Source organism: Rhodnius prolixus, unplaced genomic scaffold (assembly GCF_049639745.1).
Source record: "Rhodnius prolixus isolate KJV_2025 unplaced genomic scaffold, Rpr scaffold_8, whole genome shotgun sequence".
Classification (NCBI taxonomy): Eukaryota; Metazoa; Arthropoda; class Insecta; order Hemiptera; family Reduviidae; genus Rhodnius; species Rhodnius prolixus.
The window spans coordinates 15,629,993-15,657,848 of NW_027411593.1; the positions used below are offsets into that span (position 1 = coordinate 15,629,993).

General features: G+C 35.1%; 2 protein-coding genes across 7 annotated transcripts in view; one reads left to right on the forward strand and one right to left on the reverse strand.

Moving 5' to 3' along the window:
- dsx-c73A (doublesex cognate 73A) overlaps positions 1 to 10,499 on the reverse strand; it is a 132,586-nt gene extending 122,087 nt beyond the window's left edge. Inside the window, exon 1 of the mRNA XM_074121864.1 lies at positions 9,539 to 10,499. The gene's annotated coding sequence lies outside the window, so the exon portion shown is untranslated. The remainder of the gene's footprint in view (positions 1 to 9,538) is intronic.
- LOC141450929 (elongation factor-like GTPase 1) overlaps positions 1 to 27,856 on the forward strand; it is a 276,104-nt gene that overhangs the window by 136,292 nt on the left and 111,956 nt on the right. The gene's annotated exons all lie outside the window — the stretch shown is intronic.

A 27,856-nucleotide genomic window follows, 5' to 3' on the forward strand; every position in this document is an offset into this window, starting at 1 on the left:
CACTATATTTTCCCTGCGTCATTTTATTTCTTTCATTTATTTATTTTTATATTAAAAGCTAATTTTGTTTTTAATACCTCCATTAGCCTCAATTTATTTTGATCTTCTTCTTCTTTGGAATTTGTTGGCAGTTTTTTAAAATATTGTATTTTTATTTATAAATTGTTAGTTTATTAAATTTGAAATTTAAGCGGTAGTACATCAGTGACTGGCTGCCAGAATTTCGAACAACTATTTGCATAATTGGAGAATTATTTGAAATGATATGTCCCCAAATACAGAATTTACATCTTATCGCTCTCTCAAATATCCGCTGCTCTCTCCACTACAGTATTTCCAATATTCTCAAATCTGAGGCGCCACGGTAGCCGACCGCGGTTAGAGGCGAGACCTGCAAAGCTATAATATGCATTGTGGTACTGGGTTCGATTCCCCGGTCTTTAGGCCTTGGATTTTATTTAATAGTTAATAAAAGAAATTTTACAATAAAGTATTTTTGCTAGTCGCCTCCGTCCACGACACCTAATTTGGTAGTTGGACGTAAAGCCCGCCTGAAAAAATAGACGATATTACATATACTCGTAGATGTAGAAGACAACAAAGTATCCGATATCTAACGTCTCTAATCATCAAAGTCGAAAATTCTTTGCCAAATAACTATAATGCATCATAAATCTTTGCCGTTTCCAACCGCAACATTCGTAATCATCTTTCACAATCATCACTCTGCTTATCCTAACCCATTAATCCATCAGCTTCCATCTTACACTTCTTACCAACAATAAAATCTGGTTTAACGTTTGAAAAAATAGGCAATTACTTTCAATTCTCAAATCTCCTTGCAACGGGTTTGTGAGGCTTGGCAAGGATTCAGTTGAATGGATAAAGTGCCTCTATCAGGAGAGTTTGATTCTTTCCAAATACTAATTAATAGGCATTGCTATTGGTTGGAAGAATGATTTATTGATTCCTAATTAGACTCTAACTTAATCTTATATTACCCATTGTGGTTTAATCTCATTTTATTTGGTTTTTGCTGATTTGGTTATTGGTTGTGGCAAACCTTTAGTAAAACCTCTGCTATTGCTTTCATTTTTCCTTCATAATTGTTAAATTATTGTTTTATATCATTACACGTTATTTGCTAAGTTCACTTAATTGCAATTGGTATAGTTTGCATAATTAAGTGTCGTATGTGACCTCACCGTGAAAGTTTATGTGCATTAATCATACAAACAAAATATTATTAATGATTTAATAGATTACTGAATTCATTGTTAAGAAGTGCAATTTAACTTTTGAAGTGATATGTTAAATACTATCTAAATATTACGCTACATTATATGCAACAGCTCCGTTAATAGAAACCATCTTACATTCGGGTCTAACATTATTGATACGGTAACAGATTTCGTGCGAAAGTAATGAATGTTCTTTAAAATTGAACCAATTGTAGATAACTTACAGATAAATTACTTAAAACTTATAATACAATATAACAGTTCTACATCAACAATAGCAAGTTTGCCTTCTAATTCAAACTACATCTTAGCGATTTCACGATTAATTTGTTATTTTTTACAATTTTAAAGCTCAAATTAATGCAATATTCTAAATTCAATCACCTACCTCAACCTTCTCAGTGGGTAACTTTTTCAATTATTTTTAGACTTTATCTTCTGAATTTTTAGAAACGAAAATAAAAAATTGTATTACGAGGGTCGTTTGAAAAGTCCGTGCAAAGTCAGAGAGATAGCACTACTGGCGCGTATCGAGGTTATGTTTAGTTAGTAGCATCTCTTGGAAGAACACACACCAAGTTTCAGCCAGATCGGTCTATTTCTTTGTGTTTGGCATTCGTTTGAATCGAGGAAGTCGAGTGATTTTCAAAAAATGGACGAAAAAGAATTTCGTGTGTTGATTAAACACTACTTTATGAAAGGCAAAACGCCTGAGGAGACTAAAGAGAAGCTTGATAAACATTATGGTGACTCTGCAACTTCGATTAGAACAGTTTATAAGTGGTTTAAAAATTTTCTGAGTGGCCATATGGGCACAAGTGACGCTGAACGTTCTGGACGCCCTGTTGAGGTTTCCTACTCCAGAAATCATTGATAAAATCCATGATATAGTGATGGATGACAGAAGAGTGAAGGTGCGTGAGATTGCTAGTGCTGTGGGCATCTCGAATGAACGGGTACATAATATTTTGCATCAACATTTGGACATGACAAAGCTATCCACAAGATGGGTGCCGCGATTGCTCACACTTTGACCAAAAACGAAATCGTGTGAAGTGTTGCAAGGACGGTTTGCAGCTGTTCCAGAAGAATCCGCAGGACTTTAAGCGTCGTTTCGTCACTGTGGATGAAACATGGATACATCACTACACTCCTGAGACCAAAGAACGATCTAAACAATGGGTTACCAAGGGGGAATCTGCGCCAAAAAAGGCGAAGACCGTTCCTTCGGCCGGAAAGATTATGGCGACTGTCTTTTGGGATTCGCAAGGAATAATCCTCATCGACTATCTGGAAAAGGGTAAAATTATTACAGGTGCGTAGACTAAATTGCTGGGAAAGGAAGGTCCTTAGAACTATCTACGGACCTATAGCTGACAATGGAGTTCTCAGATGTAGAAGGAACATCGAGCTGAAGGAGCTGTATAAGGATGCAGACTTGGTGACCACTATTAAAATCGGAAGACTGAGATGGTTGGGGCACCTAGAAAGAATGGATCGTTGGAGAGGCCCACGCAAGGCTTTTGAGGGGCATCCTGGGGGGAAAAGACCGCGGGGTAGACCGCGACTCCGTTGGCTGCAAGATGTGGAGGATGACCTCCAAAAAATGCAGATACACCAATGGAGAAGAAAGGCAGTAGATCGAGACGGCTGGTCTAATCTGCTTAAGGAGGCCAAGGTCCTACAAGGGCCGTAGTGCCAAAGGAAGAAGAAGAAGATTACAGGTGCATATTATTCATCGTTATTGGACCGTTTGAAAGCCGAGCTGCAAGAAAAACGCCCACGATTGGCCCACAAAAAAGTCCTTTTCCATCACGACAACGCACCAGCTCACACCTCAACAGTTGTGGTCGCAAAATTAATGGAAATAGGGTTCCAACTCGTTTCACATCCCCCCTATTCTCCAGACTTGGCTCCCTCGGACTTCTATTTGTTCCCCAATATGAAGAAATGGCTGGCGGGAAAAAGATTTTATTCAAACGAGGAGGTGATTGCAGAAACGAATGGCTATTTTTCAGACTTGGACAAATCCTATTATTCGGAAGGAATCAACAAACTAGAGCAGCGTTGGACGAAGTGTATAAGCCTAAAAGGAGACTATGTTGAAAAATAAAAAAGGTTTACCCCAAAAAATTAAGTAGTTTTTATTTTTGCACGGACTTTTCAAACGACCCTCGTACAATTGCCCTGAATTCTGTATCCCTGTCTCATAAAAACATAAATGCTCCGGATTGGCTGATGTCTCCGGAGGAGGAGATCTCGCTCTCGATATTTACTCCTTTTTCATGCGTACTGCAAACTCTTGTAGAATGTGGCCATAATGGTAATTTTTAATGTATGTTGTGAGATAAAAATAAATTATTTAAAGCTAAAAAATGAAAGAAATAAGAAAGTATATAAAGTGAAATATTTGCGGTTATAGTGTAGCTTTCAGTTCGTCCTAAATACAACGGTACTGGTACAGTTGTCCAAGATATGCAGTGTTGGTTATGGTTGGTTAGTTCAGCTTGGAATATACTCTCTCTTAAACCATAGACTGTCTAATACACACAGATACATGTAGATTTATTATTATTTGGATTTTTTTTTATATATAATATAAGGTGCATCAATAACTGAGGTCATTGGCGTCCGGAACTTTTTTCAATGCACTTCCGGGCTCCCCGGACAGCGAGCTGTAAAAAGCTCGTAGGAAATCTAAGAGCCTGCAGCTGGATTCGAAGCTGGGTTCTCCGCTTGGGAATCTAGTATATTATTATTATTATTATTGTTTTTGTTGTTGTTGTTGTTGTTATTTAACGAAAATGGTTCCAAAATAAGGACAAATTCAGACATTTCCTGTGAAAATGACTGTAGTTCCTATTCAGTTTTACAATATTCATTTTTTAATCTTAATTGAAAATTGAAATAAGATAATGGTGCTGAAGGAAAACAGCATTTTTCCTTTTTCTCCTTTAAACTCCTTCTTCACAGACAGGACCATATATCCTTCTGAATACCTTTCTTTCATAAACCACGTCTAAGGTTTTTTTAACCTTAAGTTTGGTACAACTGCCCACCATAAATACCTATTATTCTTGCTTGAATCTCTTTTTTTTTTATAAGAATTGACTTGAGAAATGTTTGGATAGGTTTTTTAGACTTTAAAGAGGAAAATTCGAGTTCAGGTACTTTAGAGAAGCTGCCATTTATGTTTATAAGTTAAAATCAGTAAAATGTACGGTCTTTATCACTCTAGTTTATTATTAAAGGGGAGCAAATATGTTTGCGAGACCCTGTAAAGCTAATATGTATTGTGGTAATGGGTTCGATTCCCGGTCTTAGGCCTTGGATTTTATTTAAAGGTTAATAAAAGAAATTTACGGTAAAGTATGTTTGCTAGTCGCCTCCGTCCATGGCACCTAATTGATAGTTGGACGTAAAGCCCCGCCTGAAAAAATAGGCGATTACTTTACTTTACTTTTTACTTTAAAAGTTGAAAACAGTAAAATGTATGGACTACAACACTCTTGTTTATTATTAAGGAGAGTCAAATATGTGACTGAAATTCCCATTTTTGGGGAATAAAATCCCTCTACAGCAAGAATAACTTTACTTTTGAATAGATTTTCCACTTTTCTCAGATTTTATCACAATTAGTTCTAACAATTTTCGTTTAACGACGTATTTTCATTGATCACAAGTAGAAGTATAACTTCTATTGGCTCAATTTTTCCAGAAATTGATTTTAGTACAGTTTTTGGGGTAAGATAGGGGAAATATTCCGCATAAAATCATTTCTGCATAACATACGGTTTTTCAAACAATAGTAAATTATTAAATATATAAATTAATTTGATGATTATGAATCTTAGAACCTTGAGATTTATAAGGGAATATTATATTTTATAAGAATATAGTTCAGTCTTCTAGATATTAAATCCTAATTTGCGTAGATTGTAATGAGGAGGAGGATTTCAAACATATAATGGGTGGTTGCAAAAAAATTACAGTTATAAAGGAGGATTTGCCCTATATTTTAAAGAAAATTTGGGAATTTTATCTTTAATAGAAAAAGAAAAAAAAATTGTCAAAGTTGGGTGTTTTTCAACATTACGCTTTTTCGTGCAGTTTTTGACGATCAACTCTTATACAACTGTCCTACCGGACAGTTTTAATAATGATATGTCCACGTTATGTAGTAGAAAGGAAACGAATGTTTGACGACATATACAGGTATTTAGATGCACTATTTCGCTACGAAGACATAATATTCTCCACGAACTATGTGCTTAAATCTATAGCAGAGCTAGCAATGATATATGAATGTATTTAAAAGTTATAGCCGATTAGAATGCAAGAAAATGATTAGAGAAAGATTATGTGATTTTAATTTCGGTTAAGCTATAAGGATGGCAGGAATATAGAGTACTGATCTATCCATTAGTTGTAGTATATGTAAATAGTTGTATTTAGTAGAGGGATGAATGTGTGAAGCGAATGTATTTATAAGTAAGAATGGAGAGTGAGTGATATTCTAGTGATAAGCACCTAGACGATGCTGGCTGTATGGCGAAAGCCAATCCCAAAAAAAAGGCAAAAAAAAAATTAAATATCTCGTTACAAGTTTTGTAGTAATGAACACTTTCATAACCGAAAATAACGCTGAAGACTGTCCATTTTTAGAATCTATTTAGTAACCATCTTTATCCTGTACTCCAGAAATACTTCGATCTATCTCTAGTACAGGACATGCTACACTTTGAAACTGTTGCTCAGGCATTTCAAAAGGACACTATCGAACAGTATTACCGTTGTCTCCTCCTCCTCACATACAACCATTCGTCACAATCTTCTTCCTTGTTCTTCCCATTCTTTGCGCTAAAAGTATGTGGGGGAAAGGATATTGTTTTAAATGTATACTTGATTCCAGAGTTACTGTTTTTTTTGTCTTTACTGTTGTTAAATTGATGTGGTTGTGGCAAAAATTGTGTTAAGATTTGTTGTTTTTATACTATATTATGCCATTATAAGGGAAAAGAGCAAATTTAACCTTCTATTTGAACTAAAACCCTACAAATAAGACCCACAAAAAATGTTCAGTACAATTTTAAGTCTCAGTGAGACTGAAATTTAGTTAAAGCCAGATGAAAATCTGAAACCGTTCAGTAGTATTAACAAATCTTCCGAGCTATAACGATTAAAATCAACGACAGTACGTTGTTTAATGTCACTTTTTATCGTTGTCTAATATTGGTGCAAGCAAATTGTAATGTTTTTTGAGTCCTTGTCTTTAGTGTTTTCTTTGGGGTGGAATACCCAAAAATTAAAATTTAATATTAGATAAATTATTTATCATTCGAATTAAAACTTATTTTCTTTAAATAAGCAGTAAAATGTAATTATAATTATATATAATTTTCAATTCACGACAATCTTTTTCTCACTCAACTCCTGCAGCTGCAAAAAGATGAAGAGTCCTCAAATTATTAAAGTGTCGTTAAAGATTAATATTTCACTAAAACTGTCAACATATAATCATACTTCTTAACCTCGTCTAACTAACTCTTATATTAAATACATATTTGAAGAAAAATTCTCCTCGTTACAGCATATGTACCTAATGCGATAATATGGTTAATGATGATATAAAAGTGAGTTATGGATTATGTTGTGAACAGTAAGGAATCCAACAATTACAATAGTGGCGATATGGTTAGCGTAATGGATTCCCACGAGGAGATCCCGGGTTAGTGTCCTGTCTGCTCTTAGATTTCTTTCCTAGCAGCATATTGACCTGTAGAACTCATTCAGGAGACCGGAAGTTTAAAAAAATAATGTTTCAGACGCTTTTTAATTAAAAAAAAAGAATTTTTTTAAAAATCGTCTAATTCCACTTCCGTTTTCCACTTTCTCTTTTCTATTCTAGTAAGTGATGCATTCACGCAGAAATTTGTATTTTGAGTTTATACTGGTTTTCTACAATGACTAGCCTGCCAATTTCTGTATTTTTGGCATAAATAGTTTAAAATGAGAAATCGTAAAGTGAGGAAATTTGGTATTTAGTAGTTTATTGGTACCTCGGGCAGGATTCAACAATAAATTTTCGGTATCAGTCAAACAGATAACTGCAACTTCATTGAATAGATTTTTCACTTCATTATTATTTATTATTTTTCTAAAGAGTTTACACAAAAACGGATGATTACGATTTGCTTTAAATGGTTTTTAACTAATTGCACATAACTTATTTTTGCAATCACTAAATAATAGGACAACAAATTATTGGCTGAGTTTAGTGAAGTAAATATTCAGTTTTCAATAATGAGCGATGGAATATAGTGTTTAGAAAAAATGTTAAATCGCTAAGAGGTGTCAATTTTTTGTGTAAAAAGTTATTTTATTGATTCATTTTAAACTTGAGTCCGTACTGCTTTACCTTACCTGCAAGCGCCATGCTCGCAGGTTCTTTACTGTCATTTGAAACATTTTTCAAAGGTTAAATTCAAATTTTTATTCACCCCCAAAGTACCATTTCAGTAAATTGTACGCCCCTAAAAAAGCTGCATAATCTTTACAAGCATATATTGAACATCATGCATTTAAAAGTGTGCAAAAATTCACATTGCAACGAAATTATAAAGTGCTTATATTTTGATTGTTCTCAACAGATTATAAAATATTATTTTGCTGCAGTATTCTTATGCGTCCATATTTTTTTTCAAGCACCTGTTGTTTATTGTAGGAGGGGGAGCGATCGTTAAGTTGCGGAAATTACTAGTCTATTAACGGAAGTTAAATTACTATACTCGGTGTGGGCGATTCTTATGATTTAATACAGTGCACTGGCTCTTTGTATTCTTTCACACATTTATTTTTAGGTACGATATTTTTTAGTTTATTTTTTCTTATTTATCGTTTTAACCTTCATTTAGTTTCAGTTATTTAATACTTATTGATTACCAAGTGCACTTTGTACCATGATTGGTTACATTAATGAAGAACAAATCAGTCTCCCCAACTCTCATCAAGATCATCGACTGAAACAAAGCCAATCATTGCTCCTTTTCGATACCAGTAAAAGCCTGCTAAATATCAAATTATTTAAAATCAGAGTTCATTTAAATAGAAAATACCCTATAGGGATGCCTAACAGCCTTTTAGGGTACTTAGCTTCCCTACGAACATCCTGTTACTACCAACATTCTATAAACTTGGTACCTTATTGCGAATTAGGACACGTCTAGGCTTTTCAGCTCATTTCAGGATAGAGTATGGACATTATTGAATATTAATATAGATTGAGGCGCCACGGTAGCCAAGCTATTAGAGGCGAGACCTGTAAAACTAATATTTATTGTGGTACTGGGTTCGATTCCCGGTCTTAGGCCTTGGATTTTATTTAATGGTTAATAAAAGAAATTTACAGTAAAGTATGTTTGTAGTCGCCTCCGTCCTCGACACCTAATTGGTGGTTGGACGTTAAACCCGCCAAAAATAATAGGCAATTTCTTTACTCTACTTAATATCGATTGAATATATGACTGAAATTTTTGATTTAAAAGGAAATTTGCTGACTGCAATTGCCTTTTCACTAAATATTTTGTATTTTTTTGGCGATATCTTCTTAACAAAACAGTTTATAGAAAATTTTATAATCATAAATCTTGATTTAATGATAACAGATACGTAATTAATTATAAAAAAATATTTGTTCGATACCACCAGGGAATCCTTGAGGAACTATATGTGGGAACAGTATACAGTGGTATCTCGGTTCTCGACCACAATTCGTTCCGGAAGTGCGGTCGAGAACCAATTTGGTCGAGTACCCAAACAATTTATCCCATAAGGAATAATGTAAACTATGTAGTTTATTTCGTTTCTAAGCCCCAGAAATATGCCGTTTTACTGGCCTAATTTTTTATATAGAAATAAGATCTAAAAGTGTAAATATAAAAACAACTCGGCTCAGCTCGGGTGTTCGAGTTCCAAATATTTGTTCGGATTTCAGGACAATATAATCTCGAATTTCTTGGTCTAATACCGAATTGTTCGAAAGTCAAGTCGTTCGAAAACCGAGGTACCACTTTACTTCTTGAGGTACCTACTTCTTTAGATTTGGACAATCTCTAGATTAGATTTAATTAAGTAGAAGACCTCGGAGATCCACCAGTGTGAGTAATGAATAGCAGAACTATTATAAAACAAAAATTTGTAGTTCTAATATTAGAATTCTTCCTCCTCAATAAATGTTGTACGCATTTAATTTTTGATTTAAATAAGTAAATAATAAGAAAGAATTGAGTATTACTTGCCTATGGTAAGATTAGAGACAAATATCCAAAGTTGTAGTGAAGGTAGATAAGCCGGCGCGCGATGTATACTATTTTTAATACAAATACAGAGCACTGTTCATGTACAGACACGGGTTACTCAGAAGACTGGAAGAGTTAGCAACTATATTCTTCTGGTATAGTGCATTAGGCACTCCCCACTACTGTGTCCTAGATAGGCCCCGTTTGTCCCCTCTTTAATTCTTCATTTCATCCCCGTGTCAAAAAAAAAGGACTTTCTTTGTTTCATTTTTGTTTCTTTAATGAAGTTTGTTTGAAGGAAATTGTTAACCTTTTCCGAAATTATGGTTTAAATCTCCGGTTTGTTCTTATGCAAGACATGTGATTGGTTAATTTTAAACACGTTAAAGCCTTTTCACTTATTAAATATTTATTTAATTTCTGTATTCATGAGTGTTTTACTTTGGCCAGTGGAAGCAAAACGAGAAGAAATCGCCCATTTTTTCAGGCAGAGCTAGCTAAACGCCAAATTGGGTGACTAAGGCTGGAAACATAGAGAAGCGGCGATGATAGCTGCTTCAAATCAAAGAGACCGACGAACAGCGAGCAAAGAGTCGCATGCACATAGTGACGAGTTTAGTCGCATTCTCCTTTCGGCGGGACATGATGGAGGAATTATTTCTATACAAAAATTCATCCTTTAAAATTTGGTATTTACAGCAGCTTAAAATCAGGAGCTGCTGTGATCATGATATAATCAGGATTAGACATGAACATGGTGAATTCCATCATTAGTACAAACAACTTCGGGAGCATCCTAGCAAGTTTCATGCGTATTTTCAAATGTCTATTTCAACATTTAACTAATTACATACTAACCAGGGTTGAAGGCATGTTAATCAAGAAAAGGACGAATTTCAATGCTAACCCCATTAATCCTGTCCCATTCCTTATCCTACACAAATCGATTGTAATGTAGAAGATCCTTTTGGTCCCACAGAGGTTTCTTTAAAACAAACTACACCAATAAATGCAGCAATATCCATTTTAACCTTGAAACTTGAGAGCGAAGAAATCAAACATGGCACAACGCGTTGCTGTACTATCTCTTGGTAGCGTTGCTCTATGTTCGCTTTGCTCCCCACAATGCGAAGTCCCGTATGTTAACTTGTCTTTGTTTTCGTCACTTTGCTCTTCGCTATCATCACCGCTTTGCTCGCCGCTCCACTATGTTTCCAGCCTTAGCTAAACGCTGGATACGAACTGCGGAACTCCCTCTAAATAATCTAAACCTACAACCACCATAAAACCCGACCACGGTTTTTTATACAAAAAATACATTGATGATCATTTCTGCCTATCACCGTAAAATCAATTGATTTGTCACAGCAAATAATCTATTTACTAGACTTTCTATGTCAATCTTTTGAAAATAAGAGACTTTAACGTTTGGGTAAGGAATGTTGATTTTTTTTTTAAATTTATTTTGTAATTTACAATCTGTATACATTGTATACAGTAGTAAATATGGAGAGAGTGATGAACTGGTGCGGGAGGAGAGAAACTACCCAGCGGTAGCACTCTCTACATATATGAGAGAGGAGAGATGGGAAAATAATGTCGTTTAGGCCTTCAGACCTCAAGGAAGTCGCGAGGCCACTGGCGATTCAGTCGGCGAGGAGTATTAGGGATGTCAGAGGAATCGAGAGGCAGTACAAGAGGATTAGAGCTAGTCGAGAGAGTAGTGTGGAATTTTTGGTATTTTGTCTTGGCAAGTTGGTCTATGAAGGGAATGTTGAGGTCGTTGTTAGTCACCGTAGAAAGGAGCGTCAGCTATCTGTCGAAGTAGTTTTAATTGAAATGTCTGTACAGTCCTTATGTTTGTAGGTTTGGCTGAACTCCGCTGCTCTAGTCCGTAAGTCCACATAGATTTGAGGATAGTATTGTATAGTAATCGTTTGAGTTCAATGGGCAATTTAGAGCGTCGCCCAAGAAGTCTTTAAAGCAATTTCCCACTTTTCGTCATTGCTTGTCTCTAGTGAGTAGGTTCCACGTGAGTCGTTTGTCTATGTAGAGCCCAAGGTAGCGCACCAGATCAGTACAAGGAAGAGGATTGCTGTTGAAGAGGACAGGTGGACAGAAGCCCCGTCAGAGAGTAAACGTGGCATGCTGCCATTTCTGTGGGTTCATTTTAATCCGCTATTTCTTTGCCCATGTTGATTAAATGAATTTTTTAATTTTAGGATATATACTATCTCTTGAGCTAGTAATTTTGTTCTGTAATTTTGTGTACATTTAACATCACCGCCTTGTTTTCATGAAAAATCCAATGAGTACTTTCTCGCTTCCAATTATGTACGATTATGTATGTCGGCCAATTAATCCCTTTTTATATCCTAAATTAAGCAAAATGTTGATAAAAATTAAATAATTTCCTATTTAACGCGTAAAATCTTTAAAGTATTAAACTGAACGTAAATCATAAATAATATATGCAAAATAATTAATTAAATAAGTCCCGTTATGTTTGTTTGGTTTAAGAAATAGACTTGAGATTTACTCAATGAACCTAATACATAGTTAATTTATGAATGGAAACCTAATTATAGTAGCCACTGAATGGTTGTTGATTGATGAGTGTGAATCTATACTATGTTTGAAGAGGCTAATTAAATCTTAGACTTATTAAGAAGCGTACTTATTGCGGAATTATTGCCGTAGGGGTTACTAAATATAAGCGTGTGACCTATATTTTGTTTATTATTTACAATTCTATTGTACGTGCTTTATTGTTTTGATTTCAAGTAAAGTTTTTATTAATTGGAGATTTTTACGTCTAGTAGAGAAGTTTACAGCACAGATCGACTGTTACGATACTTACACTATTATCTCCATATTAATAATTACAAATTTTAAGTATGAGATAATTCAACTTTCGATTAAATCCGTTTTTTCGTAAACCATGGAAAAACGTATGCAATTATTGTAGCCGTTGTAGCCTGAAGTTTTAACATGATATTATTTAATTATTTTGGGTAGTAATTAGAATAAGCCCACTTATTTAATCTCAAGTCGATTGCTTAATGATAATTATTGATCATATTCATCTCAAACTTAAAACATAAAAGTAGAAATTTTTCTTTTACGAGTTCTTATAAAACTTTTGTGCAACCGTAAGTAATTCATTTTGAACAGATCTTGCTTAAAATTTGCATTTCTCTATTCTCTTCATTGTTGTTAATCTTGTATCTGCAAAAAAAACCCATTTCGTGATCATAATCTTCTTAACAATTTATCAAGGCTTACCCAATTGTATTTCTAAGAAGATTTGTGATTATCTAATGTATAGTGTAAACCAGTAAGTAATGTACATTGACCAACTGTGTGTAGTACATCTAAAGTAGAGTTCAATGACGTATTGGCCATCTTCATATTTTCCACTGTTCTTGAGTGACGTCACTTTAAATTTTGTTTTTAAAATCATTACTTTTTTTTTGCAATAAAAATGTTATTACTCAGAAAGTTTTAGTCCGAATTCGATTTTGATGACACGGTTAGAAAGACAGATAAATTTTCTAAAAATGGACACCATTTCGAAGCATAAGTCGTTATCCAAACAGCCTCAATCTTCCTCCTGAATACTAGAAAAATAAAAGTAATCGAAATTTTTAAGTAAACTCATTAGGCCCTTACATGATCATTATCAGACATAGGTGCTGACCACTTTTTATAAAAGTTTCCTTGTCTAGTAGACTTTCAAACGGTATATCATTTTCCAGGATTCCTTTTATCTTCGTATAAGAAATTACGTTCTGTTTTTACAAGAAAACGTGTTCACGAGCACTCAACAGTGTTAGTTTATCAAGTTGTTTAATTCATTGAAAACTCTTTTAGATGGACCAGTAGGTAAATTTTTAAAGTAGATTGTCTTAAAATAAGGAAGTCAAAGGTTACAAATTGCACTTTTAAACATTTACTTCTGATCTCACTGAAATATTTGAGAAAATGTTAGGAAATATTTTAAACAAGTGGTTATCCTGCACAGTAGGAAAAATGCATATTTTCAGCATTATATGTAGTGCTTTTGATCTTAGATATCTTCTCATTTTTGTATTGTTGTGTTACGGTGGGCGTGTAAATAAGAAGATTAGGATATGGTTTACACTTATTCTTTTTTTTTTTTTTTTTTTTTTGTATTTATTTTACACTAGAATGTATTATCTCCTAACATAGGATGGTATAAGTCTAGTCCATTACAATTCACTGCTGGATATATTTGTGTGACTTTAGGCGCATCTTATTGGTATAATAGTCTTGTTTAAATGAAGCATAACGTGCTTATATATTTGGTCGCAGTAGTTAGTCACCTACTTGCCTACATTGTCTTTACGGCACAGTTCCTTTTAGAAGTTTTGGTCTGCCCAGGAGGAGTGCTCCCACAATATTATCTGTGCTCCTGATGCACACACCACCACCAGGAGAACATCTGGCGGTCCTTAAATCTCTCACCCAGAACTACAAACTAACCAGCATCGACCTCTCTCTCTCTGCGCATCCGATAAACATCTTTCAGTGGTCATTTTCAAACGTTGTTTTTTTTTTTTTTTCTATTTCTATCTCTCAGTCCATTTGTGTTCTTTAAAAAGGGAGAATTATGTTCCGTTCTACTACTCATTGATCAGCCTAACAATTGCAGCCAATGTTTATTCATCCGAAAAACTGTACTTTCAATATGTCTGCTGATTTTTCTAATAATTGTTTTCCTCTTTTATTTCTTTTCTTATGATTATAATTTCCAGTAACGGAATTGTAGCTTCTTTTCTCATTTAATGAGCGCTTCCTCTTTGCTGTAATTCTTCGTCAACAAAGCAAACCTATTCTGTCTTCTTTTCTTGCATAAAACGTGAAAGAAATGAATGAAATAAAAATCTGTAATTACCTGTCAAAAAATGTAGAAAATTTTCTTGTATTTGTTTGCCTTGTTTTTTACTCAAGTATAATTACTCTTTTCCTTGTTAAGGAGGTTCTGTAAAACTACAGAATTAGTAAATGTTCCTCTGGACATTTATGGCGGAGGCCGTTAATTATGTGGTGAAGTTCAGAATCATTTCTTGTTTTTTGAAGAGGAATGTTAATAACATATCATAAACATTACATTCTAATTATAATAATTCTAGGTAAAAAAGTAAATGTTTTATACTAAAGTTGCAACTAATAACTTGCTCAAAGTTGCAGTTTATAAAGGATAATATAGGTTAATGGATAATAAAGGAAAATACAGGCTGCGTAAAGTTTAAAAATCGCTCCTGTAAAAGAACTTCTTACTAATGAACTTAATTGAAGATTGAAGTCTTTAATCAATCAAAGCGGTCATCTCCAGAGTTTTTGCTGGCGACTATCCACTGCCATCCAAATCTTCGCTGAATCTCTTCTTTGTCCGAGCTCTGTGCATAGCTCATCACAGTTTGTGATGTCTCCTGTCTCTTTAATTAGTTGAGGAAAGGTTTCGTGGTGGTCGAGGTATTGCAATGATGATGGTGGAGTCCCCATGATCTATTGTGTGGGAGGAGGATGGTTGGTTTGCCTTCGGGAATAGATACGCCGCCTTCTAAGTCTCCAGAAGAACATGTCTCTTTAATATTAGGCGTAGGTGTGTGGCGCTACCATCGCCCATCTCAGTGAGATGCAAACAGCCACTGGCCCTCCAGGTTGGGGAATACCCCTTTCCTTCCACATCCTTTCCTTCATTCCTATCCCCCAAGGATTAATTTCATGTTGGTCCTTGGCTCCTAGGTTACTGTATACCTGACCCCTGAGGTATACAATAGATCATGAGGACTCTACCATCATCATTGCAATACCTCGACCACCACGAAACAAAAATCAGTCAAATCAGTAGATAATAAGTAGTAGGTTCATCGGGCGTGCGATCAGTCACGCTGCTATTGATAATATAGTGAAGTACTGAACTACGGGTGCAAGCGCCAAGTTCCAGACCCAATTACTTGCGATTGAGGTAGGACTCGTAGTAGTCGTTGGTTAAACAATAGCTCCGCTGTCCCCGGACATGAACTGGACGGAAGGGTGCACCGGAATACAAATGAGTACCAGCCATCGCTTGACGATGGAAGTGCTGTTGCTAGAAGGTGCGGCTGACCAGAGCTAAAGTAGAGATTGCCTCCTCTACGATTTGTGAGTGAGGCCTGTTGGCTCCATGCGCTGGTTGAACGTGATCTCAACCCGCCTCTTTGGAGGCCAAGTGAGGGAGTGCCTGGGTGGCAATTCTGCCACGAAGAGGCCTAGCACATCAGCCTCTCCGTGGTGGTGACATCCTTCTCTTGTAAAACGCCCCTGTGCTTGCACAGGGGGTCTGGTATATCCCAAAGGATAGGAACGGACCTTAAAGAACCCCTAGTACTGGACAGGAACGGGTAAGAAGGGAAGAATGTCTCTTTAATACCTCTGGTACGGAAAACTATCTTCACCTGTAATGGTGTGGTCAGTCCAAGCTGGCACCAGGAGGGTGCGGAAAAACCGTAGGTCATGTTATACATGACTGGGCCAGTGACTAGGCCTTTAAGTAGGAGACATCCAACAACTATTAAACACCACTATTAAACTATTAAACAACCAACAACTATTAAATGGCACCATGGGATCGTGAATCAGCCCGCTGGAGTTCTGTCTCCAAGCTCACGAGTTGAGGAAAGGTTTCGTGGTGGTCGAGGTATTGCAATGATGATGGTAGAGTCCCTATGATCTATTGTGTGGGAGGAGGGTAGTTGGTTTGCCTTCGAGAATAGATACGCCACCTTCTAAGTCTCCACAAGAACATGTCTCTTTAATACCCTGCGTGTGGGACAGTCCCACGGTATCCCCTGCCTGTGTCGTAAGAGGCGACTAATAGGGGACGTGTACGGAAAACCGTCACACCTGGAATGGTGTAGTAAGCCCAAGCTGACACCAGGAGGGTGTCAGAGAAACCGTAAGTCATGAGCTGGGCATGGCTGGGCCAGTGACCATTCTAGGCCTTAAAATAGGAGACACAGTCTCAAATAAATGGTACCACAGGATCGTGAATCAGCCCGCTGGAGTTCTGTCTCCAGGTTCACGAGTTGAGGAAAGGTTTCGTGGTGGTTGTGGTAAAGCAGGGACGATGGTGGAGTCCCCTTGGTCTATTGTGTGGGGGGGGCAGGATGGTCCTTTAGCCTTCGGGAATAGTTGCGCCGTCTTCTCATTCACCGCAAGAACATGTCTCTTTAATACCTACCTACCTATAAGCGCAAGGATTAAATTTTCCTGATTAATTTATCTTTTCCTTGATGTTACCATTCATTTATGATGATTTTGTGGTATAGATCCTAGGTTCTTTTGAGCGTTTTTTTGATAAAGGTGTGCTTGAATCTGAAGGGAGTTCATTGTCACAGTTAATAGGTGAACGATTCCTTTACAAGGTTGTGTTTGACCAATCCTTTGCCCAGGAAGTTAGTCACGAATTAATTCATTACAATATAAAAATATTCCAACCATAAAAACCTGTAAAAATTTGCACCAAATGATGAAAATCGTTTTTACTAATATTGCCAACCTTTTTTTTTTGAATTCTTGATTCATAAATCAAGATAGAGGAATAAATATGAAGAGTGCCTCTATGATCTACATGATCATTTTTACATGCCTAAAGTTACAGGTCATTGTCATTGTCATGGCAATGTTGTCATAACGCACCACTCCTTCATTTACGCCGTAAATGTGCCGGTTATTAATGCCTATATTACCTTGTTGTTCCCATTTTTTTTCTTTGTTCTTGACATTAAGATTCTTTGCATTTCATTGTGATTTCTTTACTTTGGTTTTGTTTTCAGTTTAATTTCTCGTAATATTACCGGTCGCCGGTGGTATGGAGTAAAACGGGAGTCTCTTCGTTTTTTGATTGTATGATGGGTGTTAAGCAAGGATGTCTTTTGAGCCCTCTGCTGTTCTCCCTGTTTATAAATGATCTAGAGCAATATTTAGGCGAGGGTCTGCAAATAAATGGGCGTAATATCAATGTGCTAATGTATGCCGATGACCTGGTGCTCCTTTCCACGAGTGCATTTAAAATGAAAAAAATGATTTGTAATCTAGAAATGTACTGTGATAGGTGGAATTTACGTGTAAATTTGGCTAAATCCAAGATGATGGTCTTTCGTAAGGGAGGGCAAGCTGGTGATGATAAATGGGTGTATAAAAATCAACGTATAGAAGTGGTTAACCAGTACAACTATTTGGGGTGTTGCTGACTCCTCGGCTGGCATTCCAGGCTCACCTTGCTAATAAAGCTAAATGCAGTAAACTAGCCTTGAATCTAGTATGGAAACGTTTCATTTCAAATAAATTTATTTCAGTGAACTCCAAGTCCCGAGTCTTCAATACGGTTACTCGAGCGATGCTCACGTATTGTGCGCAGGTTTGGGGATTTAAACAGTATGAAGTATTGGACAAATGTGAACGGTTCTATTTGAAACTGCTTCTAAGCGCACCGAGTTACACTCCGAACTACATGCTGGATCTGGAATGTCAAAGAAGTAGTATTTTTGAATATTGCCTGAACCTTCATTTGGGATATATTGGTAAAGTTGTGTTGAGTTATGACGATGAGCGTCTTCCTAGGTTTCTGGCACACGAGGTAGTTAGATGTAACACGTTCTGGTTTCGAGAATGGGCAGACCTTGCTCGAAAAAATGATTATGGCTTGGCTCTAAATTGGGAAAATAGGGAAATGTGGTTGGGGGAAATGAGAAGTTTATCCCAGAAAGTAAAGCAAGTTGAGCTGGAGAGAGCAAGAGCTAGGGCAAGTCATTCAAATTTCAACAGTTATTACAGCCAAATATGCTTGGGCAATTGTAATTATTTTTACAATGAAAATAATTTAGATCATGTAAAATGGATTTTTAAACTGAGGTGTGGACTGTTGAATTTGAATGACAAGCCTTGGAAGAAAGAAGATCACTGGAGATGCTCTTTGTGTAATCTCGGCCAGATGGAGGATCACTTCCACTTTATTGCCATTTGCCCAGTTTTGGGATTTATAAGGAGAAAGTGGTTTGGGTTTTCAAACCTCTCCAGGGTACTGTTTGAACAGTTTTTAAGTGGAAGTGATTTTAAATCCTTGGTTGGCTACGCTCAGGAGGCTTGGTTTTTTAGGGAAAGTTTGGTAAGGGAGTTCAACTGGGATTAGCTATAGCCTGAGTTGTGTGCTGGAATAGGAAATTATATATAAAAATAAATTGTTCTGTGTTAGGGACAGTAAAATGTATTGTATAGTGAGACTCTTCCTCCTCACGGTCTAAGGACTAAGGAGTAGAGATTAGTTGAACAAAAAACATTTATGTAAATGTATATTACTGATGTTAATAAATCTCTCTATTATTTTTTTTTTTTTTTTTTTTTTTTTTTTTTTTTTTTTTGCGCATCAACAGCTGAGGTCATTAGCGCCCGGAGCTTTTTCCAGTGCACTGCCGGCCTCCGGACAGTGTTCTCTCGTTACAGACAACACTGTCCATCACCGGACAGTGAGCTGTAAGAAGCTCCTAGGAAGAGAAAATCTAAGGGTCAGCTGCTGGATTCGAACCCGGGACCTCCGCGTGGGAGTCCAGTATGCTAACCTCATAGCTAATCCCTTCCCTAATCTCTCTATTATTATTATTATTTATTATTACCGGTCGCCATTCCGACGGAAGGTTACAGTATACAGGTTACAGTTGGCACTTCTGTCGTTGAAAGAAAAAAACAAAAATATCTACCACAAAAACTAACTCACGTTTTCGTTAATTACTTCTTAATAGCTATGATTACTATTTAACACTATTTTTTTTAGAAGTTAGAGGCTACACTAATGAATAGTTTGTGCGATAGATACTTAGTTACTTGGGAGGTCTTCTAAGTTCTCGCGAATCTTTGGACACGAGAGACAAAACAGGCGAATACTTTCTATGTCTCTTCTTTTAATTTCTAACAGTTGTATTTGTTGTGCATTTTTACATTCTTTAAATATTTTATCAAACTCTCACTAATCGATAATTTTATTCATTTTTTGCTTTCTCTTACTATATTTAGGTATTGCGATAGTTCCAAAATATCGATTTCGAATTTTCCATTGGACATATCCGTTTTGAGGAAAATGTTTTTTTCTCAAAGGTGTTTTTGAACGTGTGTGGAATAACGACAATAAGCCGAATAAAAATCGAACCATGCACTTTATGGGCGCATATTTCCACAGAATTCGATTTAGAGCATCGCTAAAATTGCATCTTTAGAGGAATATTTGCGTAAAAAACATGGTAATGCCGTGACCCTACTATGCAATTGAATGAGGCACTTTGTTTACTTAATTATATAAATATTTGGATTCTCTTTTGCTTGACGAAGAATACACATCATGCTCTACAATAATATCCATTTGACAAAACCTTTTAATTGAACTTAGAAGTATGAATGTATTTTTTTAGCTTGGTTGTATTATTTAGGCTAGAAGGCAGAAAGATTTTAATCATTAAACTTATTTTTGTCAAACCTTCGATCTAGGGACTAGGTTATCTTCAGCGGTTATGCTTTTGACATTTATAATATTTTTCACATTGTTATTGTTATACAGTTGGTGTATCTTTTGTCCTGTCTGCTTATGCTTGAGTACTACAAAAAATTTAATAGGGATTAAGTATGCTACCATAATTACTCTTTAACAAAAACTTACAGTTTAAAATGTTAAGTATAAGGGTTGATTAAACGCCAAAAGGTACACAAATCAGCAAGCACCCAACATTTCATTAATTCTTCATTAATATTTAAGTAATTTTACTGCATTAATATTCATTAATATTTTTTAGAATTTATTAGATGTCACAGACCCTCATGCTGGCCATTTTCGTCTACAAAATATTTGTTCAAGTAGCACTGTAGATTGACTGTAATATCTAGTTATTTATAATAATCAAACTATTAAATACAGGTTAAAAAGAAAAACGTTATAAAAAATAAAAAAAAATTATGAGGCTAAAAAATTCAAAATTTTTTTTTTATAAAAAAAAATGTAATATGTAATATAAAGTAAATAAGATATGTATATTTTTAGGACAGCTAATTATTCCAGTATTTTACTATAAGTAAAATTAGGGGAAATAAATTAAATTACAATTGAGAAATGAATAATCTACTTGATATAACTATGTGATATTTATGCTCACGAATATTTCGGTAAGACGAATTCAAGACAGTAGCCTACTCTAACTTTGTCTTTTTCTACTTTAACATGCATGTACATATGTGTGATTTATCATAATTATAACAAAAAAATATTATAAATGAAGTGGCCAGCATAAGGGTCTGTGACATCTAATAAATTCTAAAAAATATTAATGAATATTAATGCAGTAAAATTACTTAAATATTAATGAAGAATTAATGAAATGTTGGGTGCTTGCTGATTTGTGTACCTTTTGGCGTTTAATCAACCCTTATACTTAACATTTTAAACTGTAAGTTTTTGTTAAAGAGATTTTTGTACTTTTGGATAGATTTTCCTTTTTGTCTATTTTACAAAGTTACATTTCTGCTTTACAGATTTTTTTAAATTTGGAATAAGCAATTCTATCATTATAACCTGATAAGATGGTAAGTCGGAACCGTAACTACCACTAGAGAGATCTTTTTAAAGAATGATTATCGTTAAGGTCCCCCAAACCATCCTCAGTAACAACCTTTTTTTGAAAAAGCGTTTTGAATAACATAGGAAGGTATTTGTGCGTAAATAGCAAAATTAAACTGCGATTTCATTACTTCCTTTTAAGAGGAGTAAGAAAAATAAACTGCGATTGCAGTACTTCTAGGCAAAGAGGCAAAGATTTTTTAATCGAACGACAATTCATTGATTTAAATCGGTTCACTCATTGATAATTTAAACGATTGCAGTACTTCCTCTTAGTAGGTGCAAGAGCATCAGCAATGTAGAGGAGCTTTAACCACTTATTCGAGCTGAATTTTATCAAAATCGGACTAAGCGTTATAGAAATATTGGTAATAATAGTTTTAGAAACGGCCTTATTTGGGTGGGGCAAACTCCCCTCCTTATGAGGCACGGCGTCGAGACTTTTAAAGTGTAAATCTGTACAAAATTTCGATTCGAATGACACTTCATTCATGAAAATCGGTTCACGTGTCGATAATTTGAAACGATTGCTATACTTCCCCTTAACAAGTGTAAGAGCTGATCGCCGCTTTAATGTTACGTAGGGGAGCCCTAACCCTATCATCCTACCAAATTTTATCAAAATCGGGCCAAGATTTACAAAGTAATTAGTAATAATAATTTTGGAGGGGGCCTTACATAAAGGGGGCTAACTCCTCTCCCATTCGATGTACAGGGTCGAGACCCCCAAAAGGCACATCTACATAAAATTCCGAATCGAATGACACCTCATTCATGAAAATCGGTTCGCGCGTTTAGGCTGTACGTTGTTTACAAAAAAGGTAACAAGAACAACAACAAGAACAAGAACATTTTTTGAAAAAGCCGTTTTTGCTCATTTTCGGCAACTTTTTTCTCGAAACCTATTAGATCTGGGTTGTTGCAAAAAAATTACAGCTATAAAGGAGGATTTGCCCTATATTTTAAAGAAAATTTGGGAATTTTATCTTTTGTAGAAAAAGAGAAAAAAATTGTCAAAGTTGGGTGTTTTTCAACGTTACGCTTTTTCGTGCAGTTTTTGACGATCAACCCTTATACAACTGTCCTACCGGACAGTTTTAATAAATTTAAGAAAAACAAAATGGCTGAACGGAAGTGCCATTTGAATCAAAAGATGTTTGAAGTTCTTAGCGATTTTTTTTTTTTCTTGAAAATGAAGCTTTTGAAGAGAACATATATTGAAGACAACTACTTTGAAGAGCAAAATGAGTTTAAAAAATGAGAAGTGCACAAATTATGGCAAGAAACTCATTTCTATGTCACAGAACTTGGTACACACAGAGCTTCATTTTTTTTTTGTTTACATTTTTTTTTTAATATTACTACTTTTTTATTTTGGAAAATTAAATACGACGTTATAATATTGAGTTTCACGAAGATCGCTTGAACGTGTGAAAGATCTCTTGAAAGATTCATTTTTACTACTCGTTCATCATCTTGAAATAAGGTGCTTCCTTCTTTCGTTCGATTTTTTTTAACCTTCGTAATGGTAGTCGAAGAATGTCGTTTAAGAATTCAAAATATTCTACTTTCGATTACGGCAAAGAGTCCAATAAGTAATTGGCTATTTGTGGAATCACAGATTCTGGTAAAACATTTCGGTTAAGATTTTTTTTCTCGTACTAAAATATGTAGTTCAGATAGACGAGTATGTCACTTGTCCCCTTTAAAAAGTGTAAAAATCCAGGGCAATTGGAATAGTTTTCGTACAATAATTTAGACAAAGATGGTGACTTTAAAAATTTGTTACACATGAAAACTATGGTATACTCGTATAGAGGTTGTGGCTAGATTTATTTACTAAATTACTGTTGGAAAAATTGGCCTATTATATTTGAAATGGTGTCACAAAGAGTTTTACACTTATGTTTTAAATTATTCCATTCTACTCTGTCTTTATATTTTTTAAGCCTAAAAGTTTTCTCCTGCTATTGAAAGCTATCTTTGTTTTGCCCTTTTGTGTTTTACTTTTCTACTTCTTCTTTTAGGAAGAAATATACTGTAATGACCGAGCACTCAGTCGATTTTACATGCAAATAGACTTCTTTTGCACTTAAGCCGTTCATTTAACTCTCATGCAACCTAAAAAACCTATGAAAATTGAGCTTTAAAAAAACTTCGTTATAATACAGTCCCAAAATTTGCTCTTTCTGCAATTCTCATGGACCATCTTAATTTGTCACAAACTTGAAGTTTTACCAACACATTTAATTTTAATTAACATCATAAAGGTAATTTTTCATTTGAGGGTGATCAACGTTTATTTGTTACATAACCCATACAAAGAGTTGAGTTGTACATCCGTACTTACGAGATAATAAAATGAAATTAAATAATTAAATAGCATCCAATCTGCTTATTGATAATAATCAATTAATAATGACAATAAAAAGAAAAAGTAGTAATTTTACAACCAGTACTAAACTTATGATTATAAAATAAAATATTAAACACATAGTATTCGATAAACCTTCAAAGTTATAAATAGAAAAAGAAAAATAAGTAAAAACAAATGATTGACATAAGAACTGCCTTAGCCGAAGGACATTTTTACATAATTAAATACCTTTATTAGGTCTTCTTTTACTGCAGATTATAATAATAGGTAAAACAAGTTGTCGTAGGTAATAGGATAAATGATCAAAAGTATAGTTTTCTCTAACGAAATGGTAGGCGGGACATTCTACAAATATGTGAATTAAATCTTTATTCACTCTCATATTTATTACAAATTACGCAGTTTTTTGTAGTATTTATTACATAAGTTACGAGTATTTATTACATAAGTTACGTATATTCTTTATAGTGATAGTGAGCTTTATACAGTTATTATTAAAGTTCGTAGCTTTGCAACCAATTTGGTAATTGAAAAAGCAATTCTTATGTTAATAGATAGATAGATAAAAAAATTTATTTCACATACAAAATACATACCGTGGAGTGCCAGTTAAGAACTATAATCTCCAGACGTAGTTTCTATAAACAAATTTATTACATTACATTATATACTAAGGGGAAAAACAATGAAAAACCCCAGCTTATAAGAAATATTTCATTTCAGGGAGTCCCTAACTCTCCTGTGCCTGTGCACCGTGTCCACACTATAGTCACCTATTAGTCTGCATAGGTGGTTATGACTTGATTCACACTTACTGAAGAAACCAGTAGCGAGGTACTTGATGTAGTGTTCTACATAGCCCATGTTGGTGTTAGAGTGTAAGTCTATATATAATACGGGTGTAGCGGGGGGGAAGTTGAGACAAGCCTGAGGAATTTATTTTGGATGATCTGCAGCGAGGCGATGTTGGATCGACATGTCAAACACCAGGAGGGACAAGCATAAAGTAACATAGGCCTAACCACTACCTTGTGCAGCAGGAGTTTATTCTCTGGAGACAGTTTAGAGTACCTGCAGAACAGCGGGAATAGTACTCGAATGGCTGCCTTACCTTTATTGACTCTGTCCTTTAAGTGAGGTGGTAAAAGTCAGCCCACGATCCAGTACTTGGTAGTGGCAGCCCTCGGCACAATCCGTCCCCCGAAGTGGACATGTTGATACAAGATCGGCCCTGCGCTTAGTGAAAAGGATAGCCTCTGTCTTTAAGGGGTTAGATAATTTGAGGCTATAAATAACTCTTTTATTGTTTATCATTATTATTGTTTAACTCAGTTGCCTATCAGCAACAATTAACCAGTTAAGTGTGGAATTTAGTTTTAAAAAACCCCCCACAGTGTGCGGAATTAAAAACAGACAACGACGTGTATCATCACGTCGAACGCAGGGCAAAACAACCAAACGTTTTACAACGTCATAAAGTCACTGCAAGCACTTCTTCTGCAATTTCTGAGGGCTTGAGATTACCAGAGAATTCTGTGCTTATTCAAAATCTTGCACCGCTTCACGAATGCATTGCTCTAGTTAACTAGAGACGCAAGAGCTTTTACAAAGAAGAAAAGAGCTTTGAATTCTGTGCAAAATGAAATCATGCTCGTACTGAGGTCTGAACCTCTATCTAAGGTAAAAACGGCATTGCACAAGGGTTGATAGCTTCTATTTGTGTGCGTAATTCCCCAATCTCTAATGCGGAGACCAAACATGTACCAACCACTTATCATTTGGCTGACTCCCACCGCAGTTCTATTGGTAAGATAAAGGAAACATCCCACAATTTTATTAAAATTTCGAGTTTTTATAGTTAACGGCAATTTTATATTTTTCACAACGAGTATACACGTCGAACGCACCGTAACAGAGATTTGGTTGACGTGTATACTCGTCAAACGCGCTTAACTGGTTAAATACGGTTGCGGGTAATCATCATCTTCTTGTTTGGCACTACAGATCTTGGCCACCTCAATAATCATGTGCCATTCGTCTGTCTCTTGGGCCGCCCTTCTTTTAAAGTCCAAATCTCCTAAATCCTGCTGAACACTGTCGAGTCATCTCACCCGGGGCCTTCCTCTCCTTCTAGCCCCTGGCTAGGATGTCCAAGTAAGAGTCTCTTGGCTATTCTTTCCTCCTCCCAATCGCTCCAAGTGAACTAACCATCTAATCCTTCCTTGTTTGATAAGGCCAACTAGGTTCTGATCAGCATTGAGAGCTCTGACATCTAGAACATATAGTCTTCTTAAAATTTTCCTCTCCTAGACACTAAGAAAACGTTCATCCTCCTTATTAGGAGCCCACGTTTTACTCCCGCACATCACAGTAGGCCTCAAAATAGCCTTATAAGCATGCAATTTGGTTTCTCTCGATAAAGTTCTAAGGCGCAACACGTTCTGTAAGGACGTGAAGCTCCTATTACCTGCCGTATTACGAGTATACTTAAACGAAATAAATTGAACATGATTACTTTTTTAATTTTTCTGCCACTTTGCATGATATTTCGACCATTTTTATTCAAAGAATACAGTAGTTAATAATAATAAAGTAACTGTTGTTCATTCTTTTTGGTGACTGATTCATAGTTTCAATGGGATTGAAAAAATAACTGCCATTTCAGTCGAGAAAAATTTATTTTGCCGAGCTTTCGACCTAGGGACTAGGTCATCTTCAGGGCTAGTTTAGAAAGTAATACTATTACATTTCAGGGTTGGTGTGTCTTCTGTCTTTTTGTTCGTGAACAGACAAGTCAAAAGACACACCAACCCTGAAATGTAATAGTATTACTTTCTAAACTAGCCCTGAAGATGACCTATCCCCTAGGTCGAAAGCTCGGCAAAATAAATTTTTCTAGATTCAAATGGCAGTTATTTTTTCAATCCCATTAATAATAAAGTATATATAGGAATATTCATCCTAATAGTTATATTCCTATATATACATTGAGTACTCCACTCAATGTATATATAGGAATATAACTATTAGGATGAATGTATTTATTAGGATGAATGTATTTATTAGGATGATTGTATTTATTAGGATGATTGTATTTATTAGGATGATTGTATTTATTAGGATGAATGTAATTAATAAGATGAGTATATGAGTGTACATATAAATGTGTAAATAGGTTTTTTTAAAATTTAGGTTAGATCTCTATGGGGTGCGAGGAATATCGAGTACTCCACCCCAACATTAGTTAGTTAGGTTAGAAGAAAATAGGAGTTAGGCCAACCGTTAGGTTTATATCGATCAGATTGACTAGGTTAGGCTGTGTAGTAAAGTGTCTATTCCACAGTATAGTTTAGGTGCAAAGGACCCTTGTTGTTGCGCACCTTACAAAACCCCAAAACAAACAAACAATAATAAAGTAGTTATTTATTGAAATTTTTGTATACTAATTGATGTTAACAATACAAGAACTTATACATTTTTGTTGTTGATGTTGTAAAGAATTAAGATTAGAAACCCTAATTATTCCCTTCTTCAAGAATCGTCAATAACTACAAAAAATAACGATTTTATGTCTTGCTATACCTATCTTGTCGGAGCGCGCGATGTTATAGAGTATATGAACAAATAAAGACTGTATTATATTTAAAAAAGAATACTGTATTACAGAAGTTATTTTAGCCCCTTGGCTTATGTTAACTTCTTTTTTAAAACGATTAAGTTAGAAACGTTTAAACCAATTTAAGTATAGAAGATTTGAAAATAGAAAAATGAAACTATTTATTCATTATTTATGAACCGGAGACGCATTTACATATTTTATTTTATTTTTTTTCTGTCAGAAGATCTCTTGTACCTCCGACATTTCAAAAGTTCTGACAGGTTTTCTACACGTGGACTGGCAAGAAAGTTCTTTAACTGATTTTAATAAATGAAAAGGAATTACTAAATGTATTTTGTGACTGAATCAGTTATAACTTGTACAATGGTTTTAAAAAGAAATGTGAACAAAATTACTATAGTGAGTTCCATCTAATGTACTAGCATTATTAGTTCCACTTGGTGCCTCTTTTTTTGAACTATTTCCGACAAGTCTGCGTAAATAAACTTTATAATTATCGTTGATATACTTTCAAATTTTATTCAAGACAGTTGGTACTCCTATCTTCTCTTCGGGAAGGTGATTTCTCTTCCTTCCTGAGATGTCCATTAAGTTACTGAAATAAGACCTTCTAGGTTTCAACAAAACACTAGTAATTTACATCATCTAGCTTTTTTC